Genomic DNA, 12,169 nt, shown 5'->3' with positions numbered 1-12,169 from the left:
CCCTACCCCTCTCTCCACCCCTATATAAACCCATCTTCACTCCATTATTTTCACACACCCTAAACACTACTTCTTCTCCTTTGGCCAAACCACAAAGCTATCTCCATCTCCTCTATTTCTTCTTCTTCTACTCTCTTCTTTCTTCTTTTGCTCGAGGACGAGCAAACCTTTTAAGTTTGGTGTGGTAAAAGGATTGCTTTTTGTTTTTCCATAACCATTTATGGCATCCAAGGCCGGAGAAACCTCTAGAAAGAGGAAAGGGAAGGCAAAAGCTTCCACCTCCGAGTCATGGGAGATGGAGAGATTCATCTCAAGGGTGCATCAAGACCACTTCTATGAAGTTGTGGCCTTGAAGAAGGTGATCCCCGAGGTCCCTTTCAAACTCAAAAAGGGTCAACTTTGATCAAAGGTTGGACCAAGTCCTCATAGACATTTATGAAGAGGGCGCTCAATGGAAGAGAGATTCAAAGAGGGAAGCCGGTTCAACTGAGAAGACATGACCTCAAGTCCTCATTTGTCACCTCTGTTATTCAGTTGGAGTTGACATAGAGGGAGACATCCCCATTGATGAGGACAAGCCCATCACTAAGAAAAGGATGGAGCAAACGAGAGATCCCTCTCATCATGAAATCCCTGAGATGCCTCAAGGGATGCACTTTCCTCTACTAAACTATTGGGAGCAAATCAACACCTCCCTAGGAGAATTGAGTTCCAACATGGGACAACTAAGGGTGGAGCACCAAGAACACTCCATTCTCCTCCATGAAATTAGAGAAGATCAAAGAATCATGAGAGAGGAGCAACAAAGGCAAGGAAGAGACATTGAGGAGCTCAAGCACTCCATAAGATCTTCAAGAGGAAGAACAAGCCGCCATCACTAAGGTGGACCCGTTCTTTAATTTTCTTGTCCTTCATTTTCCTGTTTTTTGAATTTTTATGCTTATGTTTATCTATGTTTGTGTCTTATGATCATTAGTGTCTTAGTGTCTATGCCTTAAAGTTATGAATGCCCTATGAATCCATCACCTTTCTTAAATGAAAAATGTTCTTAATTGAAAAAGGGAAGAATTGCATGAATTTCAGATTTTATAACAGATTAATTATTTTGATGTGGTGGTAATACTTTTGTTTTCTGAATGTATGCTTGAACAGTGCATATGTCTTTTGAATTTGTGGTTCATGAATGTTAAAATTATTGGCTCTTGAAAGAATGATGAAAAAGGAGACATGTTACTGAGGATCTGAAAAATCATAAAAAAATGATTCTTGAAGCAAGAAAAAGCAGTGAATACAAAAAAAAAGAAGAAAAACGAAAAAAAAAGGGAGAAAGAGAAAAAGAAAGAAAAAGAAAGAAATAAAGTTGTGATCCAAGGCAAAAAGAGTGTGCTTAAGAACCCTGGACACCTCTAATTGGGGACTCTAGCAAAGCTGAGTCACAATCTGAAAAGGTTCACCCAATTATGTGTCTGTGGCATGTATGTATCCGGTGGTAATACTGGAAGACAGAGTGCTTTGGGCCACGGCCAAGACTCATAAAGTAGCTGTGTTCAAGAATCATCATACTTAACTAGGAGAATCAATAACACTATCTGGATTCTGAGTTCCTAAAGAAGCCAATCATTCTGAATTTCAAAAGATAAAGTGAGATGTCAAAACTATTCAGAGGCAAAAAGCTAAAGCCCCGCTCATCTAATTAATACTGATCTTCATAGATGTTTTTGGAGTTCATTACATATTCTCTTCTTTTTATCTTGTTTGATTTTCAGTTGCTTGGGGACAAGCAACAATTTAAGTTTGGTGTTGTGATGAGCGGATAATTTGTACGCTTTTTGGCATTATTTTTAGTATGTTTTTAGTATATTTTAGTTAGTTTTTAGTATATTTTTATTAGTTTTTAGTTAAAATTCACTTTTCTGAACTTTACTATGAGTTTGTGTGTTTTTCTGTGATTTCAGGTATTTTCTGGCTGAAATTGAGGGACTTGAGCAAAAATCTGATTCAGAGACTGAAAAGGACTGTAGATGCTGTTGGATTCTGACCTCCTTGCACTCGAAGTGGATTTTCTGGAGCTACAGAAGCCCAATTGGCGCGCTTTCAACGGCGTTGAAAAGTAGACATTCTGGGCTTTCCAGCAATATATGATAGTTCATACTTTGCTCAAGATTTGATGGCCCAAACCGGCGTTCAAAGTCACCTTCAGAATTCCCAGCGTTAAACGCCGGAACTGTCACCAAAGTGGGAGTTAAACGCCCAAACTGGCACAAAAGCTGGCGTTTTACTCCAAGAAGAGTCTCTACACGAAAATACTTCAATGCTCAGCCCAAGCACACACCAAGTGGGCCCAGAAGTGGATTTTTATGTCATTTACTCATCTTTGTAATTCTTAAGCTACTAGTTCCCTATAAATAGGACCTTTTACTATTGTATTTGAAATCTTGGTAGCTATCTCTAGTCTTATGCTATCTTAGATCATGGGGCTGGCCTCACGGCCATGCCTAGACCTTGTTCTTATGTAGTTTCAACGGTGGAGTTTCTACACACCATAGATTAAGGTGTGGAGCTCTGCTGTACCTCGAGTATTAATGCAATTACTATTGTTCTTCTATTCAATTCAGCTTGTTCTTAATTCCAAGATATTCATTCGCACTCAAGAACTTGATGAATGTGATGATTATGTGACGCTCATCATCATTCTCACTTATGAACAAGTGACTGACAACCACTTCTGTTCTACAAGCAAACAAGGCTCTAATGTTTATCTCTTGGGTTCTTTAACCGGAATCTTCGTGGTATAAGCTAGAATTGATGGCGGCATTCAAGAGAATCCGGAAGGTCTAAACCTTGTCTGTGGTATTCTGAGTAGGATTCAATGATTGAATGACTGTGACGAGCTTCAAACTCGCGATTGTGGGGCGTTAGTGACAGATGCAAAAGAATCACTGGATTCTATTCCGACATGATCGAGAACCGACAGCTGGATAGCCGTGCCGTGACAGGGTGCGTTGAACATTTCCACTGAGAGGACGGGACTGTAGCCATTGACAACGGTGATGCCCAACATACAGCTTGCCATGGAAAGGAGTAAGAAGGATTGGATGAAGACAGTAGGAAAGCAGAGAGACGGAAGGGACAAAGCATCTTCATACGCTTATCTGAAGTTCTCACCAATGAACTGCATAAGTATCTCTATCTTTATTCTATGTTTTATTCATAAATCATCCATAACCATTTGAGTCTGCCTGACTAAGATTTACAAGGTGACCATAGCTTGCTTCATACCAACAATCTCCGTGGGATCGACCCTTACTCGCGTAAGGTTTATTACTTGGACGACCCAGTGCACTTGCTGGTTAGTTGTGCGAAGTTGTGATGCCATGGTATTGAGCACCAAGTATTTGGGGCCATTACTAGAGATTATTTGAGTTGTGAAAAGAAGAGATCACAATTTCGTGCACCAGAAAGCTAAGAGAAGCCAAGGCACAACTCTCTGTAGAGGACCTAACAGAAATCTTTAAAGAAGAAGAACCCATGACAACCGAAAACAACAACAATGCCAACAATGCAAGGAAGGTGCTGAGTGACTTTACTGCACCTACTCCTGACTTCTATGGGAGAAGCATCTCTATCCCTGCCATTGGAGCAAACAACTTTGAGCTTAAGCCTCAATTAGTTTCTCTAATGCAACAGAATTGCAAGTTCCATGGACTTCCATTGGAAGATCCTCATCAGTTTTTAGCTAAATTCTTACAAATCTGTGACACTGTCAAGACTAATGGGGTTGACCCTGAGGTCTATAGACTTATGCTATTCCCTTTTGCTGTAAGAGACAGAGCTAGGATATGGTTGGACTCACAACCTAAATAAAGCCTGAACTCTTGGGAAAAGCTAGTCAATGCCTTCTTGGCAAAGTTCTTTCCACCTCAAAAATTGAGTAAGCTTAGAGTGAAAGTCCAAACCTTCAGACAGAAGGAAGGAGAATCCCTCTATGAAGCTTGGGAAAGATACAAACAATTGATCAAAAAGTGTCCTTCTGATATGCTTTCTGAATGGAGCATCATAGGTATTTTCTACGATGGTCTGTCTGAACTATCCAAGATGTCTTTGGATAGCTCTGCTGGAGGATCTCTTCATCTGAAGAAGATGCCTACAGAAGCTCAAGAACTAATTGAAATGGTTGCAAATAACCAAATTCATGTACACTTCTGAATGGAATCCTGTGAACAATGGGACAAATCAGAAGAAAGGAGTTCTTGAGATTGATACTCTGAATGCCATATTGGCTCAGAACAAGATATTGACTCAGCAAGTCAATTTGATTTCTCAAAGTCAATCTGGAATGCAAAATGCACCAAGCAGTACTAAGGAAGCTTCATCTGAAGGAGAAGCTTATGATCCTGAGAACCCTTCAATGGAAGAGGTGAATTACATGGGGGAACCCTATGGAAACACCTATAATTCTTCATGGAGAAATCATCCAAATTTCTCATGGAAGGATCAACAGAGACCTCAACAAGGTTTCAACAATAATAATGGTGGAAGAAACAGGTTTAGCAATGGCAAGCCTTTTCCATCATCTTCTCAGCAACAGACAGAGAATTCTAAGCAGAGCCACTCTGACTTAGCAACCATGGTCTCTGATCTAATCAAAACCACTCAAAGTTTCATGACTGAAAAAAGGTCCTCCATTAGAAATTTGGAGGCACAAGTGGGACAGCTGAGCAAGAAAATTACTGAACTCCCTCCTAGTACTCTTCCAAGCAATACAGAAGAAAATCCAAAAAGAGAGTGCAAGGCCATCAACATGGCCGAATTTGGCGAGGAAGGAGAGGCAGTGAACGCCACTGAGGAAGACCTCAATGGACGTCCACTGGCCTCCAATGAGTTCCCTAATGAGGAGCCATGGGAATCTGAGGCTCACACTGAGACCATAGAGATTCCAATAGACTTACTTCTGCCATTCATGAGCTCTGATGAGTATTCTTCCTCTGAAGAGGATGAGTATGTCACTGAAGAGCAAGTTGCTAAATACCTTGGAGCAATCGTGAAGCTAAATGACAAGTTATTTGGTAATGAGACTTGGGAGAACGAACCTCCTTTGCTCACCAAAGAGCTGGATGACTTGTCTAGGCAGAAATTACCTCAAAAGAGACAGGATCCTGGGAAGTTTTTGATACCTTGTACCATAGGCACCATGACCTTCAAGAAGGCTCTGTGTGACTTAGGGTCAAGTGTAAACCTCATGCCTCTCTCTGTAATGGAGAAGCTAGGGATCTTTGAGGTACAAGCTGCAAGAATCTCACTAGAGATGGCAGACAATTCAAGAAAACAAGCTTATGGGCTAGTAGAGGATGTTCTGGTGAAGATTGAAGACCATTACATCCCTGCTGATTTCATAGTCCTAGAGACTGAGAAGTGCATGGATGAATCCATCATCTTTGGCAGACCCTTCCTAGCCACAGCAAAGGCTGTGATTGATATGGACAGAGGAGAATTGGTCATTCAAGTGAATGAAGAATCCTTTGTGTTTAAGGCTCAAGGATATCCCTCTGTCACCATGGAGAGGAAGCATGAAGAGCTTCTCTCAAAACAGAGTCAAACAGAGCCCCCACAGTCAAACTCTAAGTTTGGTGTTGGGAGGCCACAACCAACTTCTAAGTTTGGTGTTGAACCCCCACATTCAAACTCTAAGTTTGGTGTTGGGAGGTTCCAACATTGCTCTGAGTATCTGTGAGGCTCCATGAGAGCCCTCTGTCAAGCTACTAACATTAATGAAGCGCTTGTTGGGAGGCAACCCAATGTTATATTTTATCTATTTTCCTTTGTTATTTTATGTTTTCTGTAGGTTGATGATCATGAGAAGTCACAAAATCAATTGAAAAAGCAAAAACAGAATGAAAAACATAAAGAAAAATAGCACACCCTGGAGGAAGATCCTGCTGGCGTTTAAACGCCAGTAAGGGTAGCAGTTGGGCGTTTAACGCCCAGTCTGGCACCATTCTGGGCGTTTAACGCCAGAAAGGGGCACCAGACTGGCGTTAAACGCCAGGAAAGGGCAAGAAGTTGGCGTTAAATGCCAGAAATGGGCACCAGCCCAGCGTTTAATGCCAAAATTGGCAAAGGGTGCATTTTTGCACGCCACTTGGTGCAGGGATGACTTTTTCTTGACACCTCAGGATCTGTGGACGCCACAGGATCCCCACCTACCCCACCACCCTCTCTCTTCTTCTTCACCCATTCACCAATCACCTCAACCACTCTTTCCCAAAAACCCTTCACCTATCAAATCCCATCTTTCTCTTCACCACTCACATCCATCCTTCATAAAACCCCACCTACCTTACCATTCAAAATTCAAACCACTTTCCCTCCCAAACCCACCCTTACATGACCGAACCCTACCCCTCTCTCCACCCCTATATAAACCCATCTTCACTCCCTCATTTTCACACACCCTAAACACCACTTCTTCCCCTTTGGCCGAACCATAAAGCCATCTCCATCTCCTCTATTTCTTCTTCTTCTACTCTCTTCTTTCTTCTTTTGCTCGAGGACGAGCAAACCTTTTAAGTTTGGTGTGGTAAAAGCATTGCTTTTTGTTTTTCCATAAACATTTATGGCATCCAAGGCCGGAGAAATCTCTAGAAAGAGGAAAGGGAAGGCAAAAGCTTCCACCTCCGAGTCATGGGAGATGGAGAGATTCATCTCAAGGGTGCATCAAGACCACTTCTATGAAGTTGTGGCCTTGAAGAAGGTGATCCCCGAGGTCCCTTTCAAACTCAAAAAGAGTGAATATCCGGAGATCCGACATGAGATTAGAAGAAGAGGTTGGGAAGTTCTGACCAACCCCATTCAACAAGTCGGAATCTTGATGGTTCAAGAGTTCTATGCCAATGCATGGATCACCAAGAACCATGATCAAAGTGTGAACCCGGACCCAAAGAATTGGCTTACTATGGTTCGGGGGAAATACTTAGATTTTAGTTCGGAAAATGTAAGGTTGGCATTCAACTTGCCCATGATGCAAGGAGATGAACATCCTTACACTAGAAGGGTCAACTTTGATCAAAGGTTGGACCAAGTCCTCACAGACATTTGTGAAGAGGGCGCCCAATGGAAGAGAGATTCAAGAGGGAAGCCGGTTCAACTGAGAAGGCATGACCTCAAGCCCGGGCTAGGGGATGGTTGGAGTTTATCCAACGCTCAATCATTCCCACTAGCAACCGTCCGAAGTACTATAGACCGGGCCATCATGATTCATAGCATCATGATTGGAGAAGAAGTAGAAGTTCATAAGGTTATAGCCCAAGAACTTATAAGGTGGCGGACAAGTCCTCTACCTTGGCAAAGTTAGCCTTTCCTCATCTCATTTGTCACCTCTGTTACTCAGTTGGAGTTGACATAGAGGGAGACATCCTCATTGATGAAGACAAGCCCATCACTAAGAAAAGGATGGAGCAAACGAGAGACCCCTCTCATCATGAAATCCCTGAGATGCCTCAAGGGATGCACTTTCCTCCACTAAACTATTGGGAGCAAATCAACACCTCCCTAGGAGAATTGAGTTCCAACATGGGACAACTAAGGGTGGAGCACCAAGAACACTCCATTCTCCTCCATGAAATTAGAGAAGCACTCCATAAGATCTTCAAGAGGAAGAACAAGCCGCCATCACTAAGGTGGACCCGTTCTTTAATCTCCTTATCCTTCATTTTCCTGTTTTTCGAATTTTTATGCTTATGTTTATCTATGTTTGTGCTTATGATCATTAGTGTCTTAGTGTCTATGCCTTAAAGTTATGAATGCCCTATGAATCCATCACCTTTCTTAAATGAAAAATGTTCTTAATTGAAAAAGGGAAGAATTGCATGAATTTCAGATTTTATAACAGATTAATTATTTTGATGTGGTGGCAATACTTTTGTTTTCTGAATGTATGCTTGAACAGTGCATATGTCTTTTGAATTTGTGGTTCATGAATGTTAAAATTGTTGGCTCTTGAAAGAATGATGAAAAAGGAGACATATTACTGAGGATCTGAAAAATCATAAAAAAAAATGATTCTTGAAGCAAAAAAAAGCAGTGAATACAAAAAAAAAAGAAAAACGAAAAAAAAGGGGGAGAAAGAGAAAAAAAAAGAAAAAGAAAGAAATAAAGTTGTGATCCAAGGCAAAAAGAGTGTGCTTAAGAACCCTGGACACCTCTAATTGGGGACTCTAGCAAAGCTGAGTCACAATCTGAAAAGGTTCACCCAATTATGTGTCTGTGGCATGTATGTATCCGGTGGTAATACTGGAAGACAGAGTGCTTTGGGCCACGGCCAAGACTCATAAAGTAGCTGTGTTCAAGAATCATCATACTTAACTAGGAGAATCAATAACACTATCTGGATTCTGAGTTCCTAAAGAAGCCAATCATTCTGAATTTCAAAGGATAAAGTGAGATGCCAAAACTATTCAGAGGTAAAAAGCTAAAGCCCCGCTCATCTAATTAATACTGATCTTCATAGATGATTTTGAAGTTCATTACATATTCTCTTCTTTTTATCTTGTTTGATTTTCAGTTGCTTGGGGACAAGCAACAATTTAAGTTTGGTGTTGTGATGAGCGGATAATTTGTACGCTTTTTGGCATTATTTTTAGTATATTTTTAGTATATTTTAGTTAGTTTTTAGTATATTTTTATTAGTTTTTAGTTAAAATTCATTTTTCTGGACTTTACTATGAGTTTGTGTGTTTTTCTGTGATTTCAGGTATTTTCTGGCTGAAATTGAGGGACTTGAGCAAAAATCTGATTCAGAGACTGAAAAGGACTGCAGATGCTGTTGGATTCTGACCTCCCTGCACTCGAAGTGGATTTTCTGGAGCTACAAAAGCCCAATTGGCGCGCTCTCAACGGCGTTGGAAAGTAGACATTCTGGGCTTTTCAGCAATATATGATAGTCTATACTTTGCCCAAGATTTGATGGCCCAAACTGGCGTTCAAAGTCACCTTCAGAATTCCCAGCGTTAAACGCCGGAACTGGCACCAAAGTGGGAGTTAAACGCCCAAACTGGCACAAAAGCTGGCGTTTTACTCCAAGAAGAGTCTCTACACGAAAATGCTTCAATGCTCAACCCAAGCACACACCAAGTGGGCCCGAAAGTGGATTTTTATGTCATTTACTCATCTTTGTAATTCTTAAGCTACTAGTTCCCTATAAATAGGACCTTTTACTATTGTATTTGAAATCTTGGTAGCTATCTCTAGTCTTATGCTATCTTAGATCATGGGGCTGGCCTCACGGCCATGCCTAGACCTTGTTCTTATGTAGTTTCAACGGTGGAGTTTCTACACACCATAGATTAAGGTGTGGAGCTCTGCTGTACCTCGAGTATTAATGCAATTACTATTGTTCTTCTATTCAATTCAGCTTGTTCTTAATTCCAAGATATTCATTCGCACTCAAGAACTTGATGAATGTGATGATTATGTGACGCTCATCATCATTCTCACTTATGAACAAGTGACTGACAACCACTTCTGTTCTACAAGCAAACAAGGCTCTAATGTTTATCTCTTGGGTTCTTTAACCGGAATCTTCGTGGTATAAGCTAGAATTGATGGCGGCATTCAAGAGAATCCGGAAGGTCTAAAACCTTGTCTGTGGTATTCTGAGTAGGATTCAATGATTGAATGACTGTGACGAGCTTCAAACTCGCGATTGTGGGGCGTTAGTGACAGATGCAAAAGAATCACTGGATTCTATTCCGACATGATCGAGAACCGACAGCTGGATAGCCGTGCCGTGACAGGGTGCGTTGAACATTTCCACTGAGAGGACGGGACTGTAGCCATTGACAACGGTGATGCCCAACATACAGCTTGCCATGGAAAGGAGTAAGAAGGATTGGATGAAGACAGTAGGAAAGCAGAGAGACGGAAGGGACAAAGCATCTTCATACGCTTATCTGAAGTTCTCACCAATGAACTGCATAAGTATCTCTATCTTTATTCTATGTTTTATTCATAAATCATCCATAACCATTTGAGTCTGCCTGACTAAGATTTACAAGGTGACCATAGCTTGCTTCATACCAACAATCTCCGTGGGATCGACCCTTACTCGCGTAAGGTTTATTACTTGGACGACCCAGTGCACTTGCTGGTTAGTTGTGCGAAGTTGTGATGCCATGGTATTGAGCACCAAGTCTTTGGGGCCATTACTAGGGATTATTTGAGTTGTGAAAAGAAGAGATCACAATTTCGTGCACCAGAGCACATCCTCCAGGACAACTCAGGAGGATCTACAAGAATTCCGAAATTCGGGGCATTATGCGGTGGTCGTCCGGAGGAGGCAAACTATGATGTATTCGTTTCCGAAGTCCAGGAGCGTATTTCCCAACTAAATTTATTGTCTTCTCGGGTTCCCAACTGGCTGTGGGTGTATAAGCCCATATTCACCACATTGAGCATTTGCCTTCCTTTCTTACCTTTTATGATGGTCTTCTTAAATCGATGCGATGTTGTTTCGTCACAACTTCACCCCAATAGTTGGGTTGTCATCCGATGTTTCGAGATGGTATGCGAATACCTGGAGCTCCCAGCTTCTGTTAACGTTTTTCTCTACTTCTTCTTGCTTGCAACCCCTCCCGATAAGGAAAACATAAGAAAAGGTACCTTTTCTTCCGGGATGTACAGAACCGTTGGATCTTCAGTCTCTTCGAGGATTCGTTCCATGGTTTCAAAGAAACCTTCTTTAAAGTGAGTCCGGCTCAGAGCTGTCGTTCTTTTTGGCTCACCCTTGAAGGAGAAAGGCGGATACCGACCTATTGGAGTTTCGGAGCTAGCTCCAACTATTTGATAAAGATAACCTATGATGGACTAGGTCGGGAGAACCAAAAGATCGTCGATGTTTTACTAGCAATTTTTAATTCTAAAAATCTTAACCCCTATATGTTAATGGACAGACGAGAGTCCGGTTGTGAATGTGTAGGTAAGATTCTCTCCCCGACGATTTTCCGCTCTTCCGACTTGCACATTATTGTTTTGCTTCCGACTTCATATGCTGTTTATGTTCTGATTTCCTAACTTTGCTTTTTATTTTGCTTTTTGCTTCTTTTGTAGTTGGGATGGTTGCCAGGCACACAACTTTGATCTGCTTGATGACTCATCTCTTCCTGGAGAATAACAATGATGATGACAACTTGGCGACCCCCACCGTTGAGCCTGAGGTCCCTACAGCCGGCAAGGGCAAAGCTCAATCACGCTCTCCTCCCGAGGTACCCACTAAGAACATTTCTACCGACAACGCGGAGCAGAGTGAGGGAATAATGATTGAACCCGAAGGTGAGGTGATCATTATTACTAACCCCAAGAAGAGAAAAACGAACTCTGACTCGGAAAAAAATTCTCTCTATTATGGAGAAGAAATTTGATGTAGGGTTCTTCATTGACTCCCAACTCCTCCCTGGCACTAAGCAGTTCTTTCGGGAAGAAGAACTGGCTGCCCAGGCAAGGTAGATGTATCGGAGTCTTCTCTAGGCAGCCACCATTGCCAGAAAGGTGGAGCCCATGTTGGCGCAGGGCCAGGTTTTGGAAGGAAAACTTAGGGCTACTCAGAGAGGCATCACCAACCACAAGGCCCAAGAGGAGTCCTGGAGTTGGATTTTCTTTTCTTTGGATTGGGGATCACGATATTGTCTTCTTCCTCAACCCGAGCACCCGAAGAGTGCTCAACCGTTGCATCCTTGCCCTGGTCAGCCCCGTCGGCTGCACTGTTCCCAGGTTAGGACTCGGGTTGAGGCTGAGACTGGACCTTTGGTTCGTCAAGTTGGGAGTTCTTCGCTTGAGGATTGGGGGAGTCAGAAGCATCGTCGTCTCTGTCGGAGAAAAAAATGGGTAATCAATCGACTAAGGAAAGTGTTCTCTACGGCCATCCCAACTACAAAAGAAAAGAAAAAGAAAACTAAGTTATGAAGCCATTGATAAAATAACAGTATATAAATCAGAAAATCGGAAGAGTGATAATGAAAAAAATGTATTTACCTACATAATCTTGACTGGCTTCCCGATCACCCATTAGGAGATGAGGGTTAAGGGGATTAGAGCCAAATATCGCCAGCAAGACATCAGCAATCTGCTGGTTTTGTTTACCTATACCCTCATGGGTAACCTTGAGCATGTAATTAGA

The 12,169-nt window shown here is 41.9% G+C and overlaps 1 non-coding gene across 1 annotated transcript; it reads right to left on the bottom strand.

Annotated features, from left to right (window-relative positions):
- Nucleotides 1-3,933: 3,933 nt before the first annotated feature.
- Nucleotides 3,934-4,041, bottom strand: LOC130970903 (small nucleolar RNA R71). The gene has a single exon (XR_009082149.1). It is a non-coding gene; the product is annotated as a small nucleolar RNA R71 (small nucleolar RNA).
- Nucleotides 4,042-12,169: the final 8,128 nt, after the last annotated feature.

This window comes from Arachis stenosperma, chromosome 3 (assembly GCF_014773155.1).
Source record: "Arachis stenosperma cultivar V10309 chromosome 3, arast.V10309.gnm1.PFL2, whole genome shotgun sequence".
Classification (NCBI taxonomy): domain Eukaryota; kingdom Viridiplantae; phylum Streptophyta; class Magnoliopsida; order Fabales; family Fabaceae; genus Arachis; species Arachis stenosperma.
Note: the sequence above shows the minus strand (reverse complement) of the source record. Positions and strands in the feature narration are given on the sequence as shown.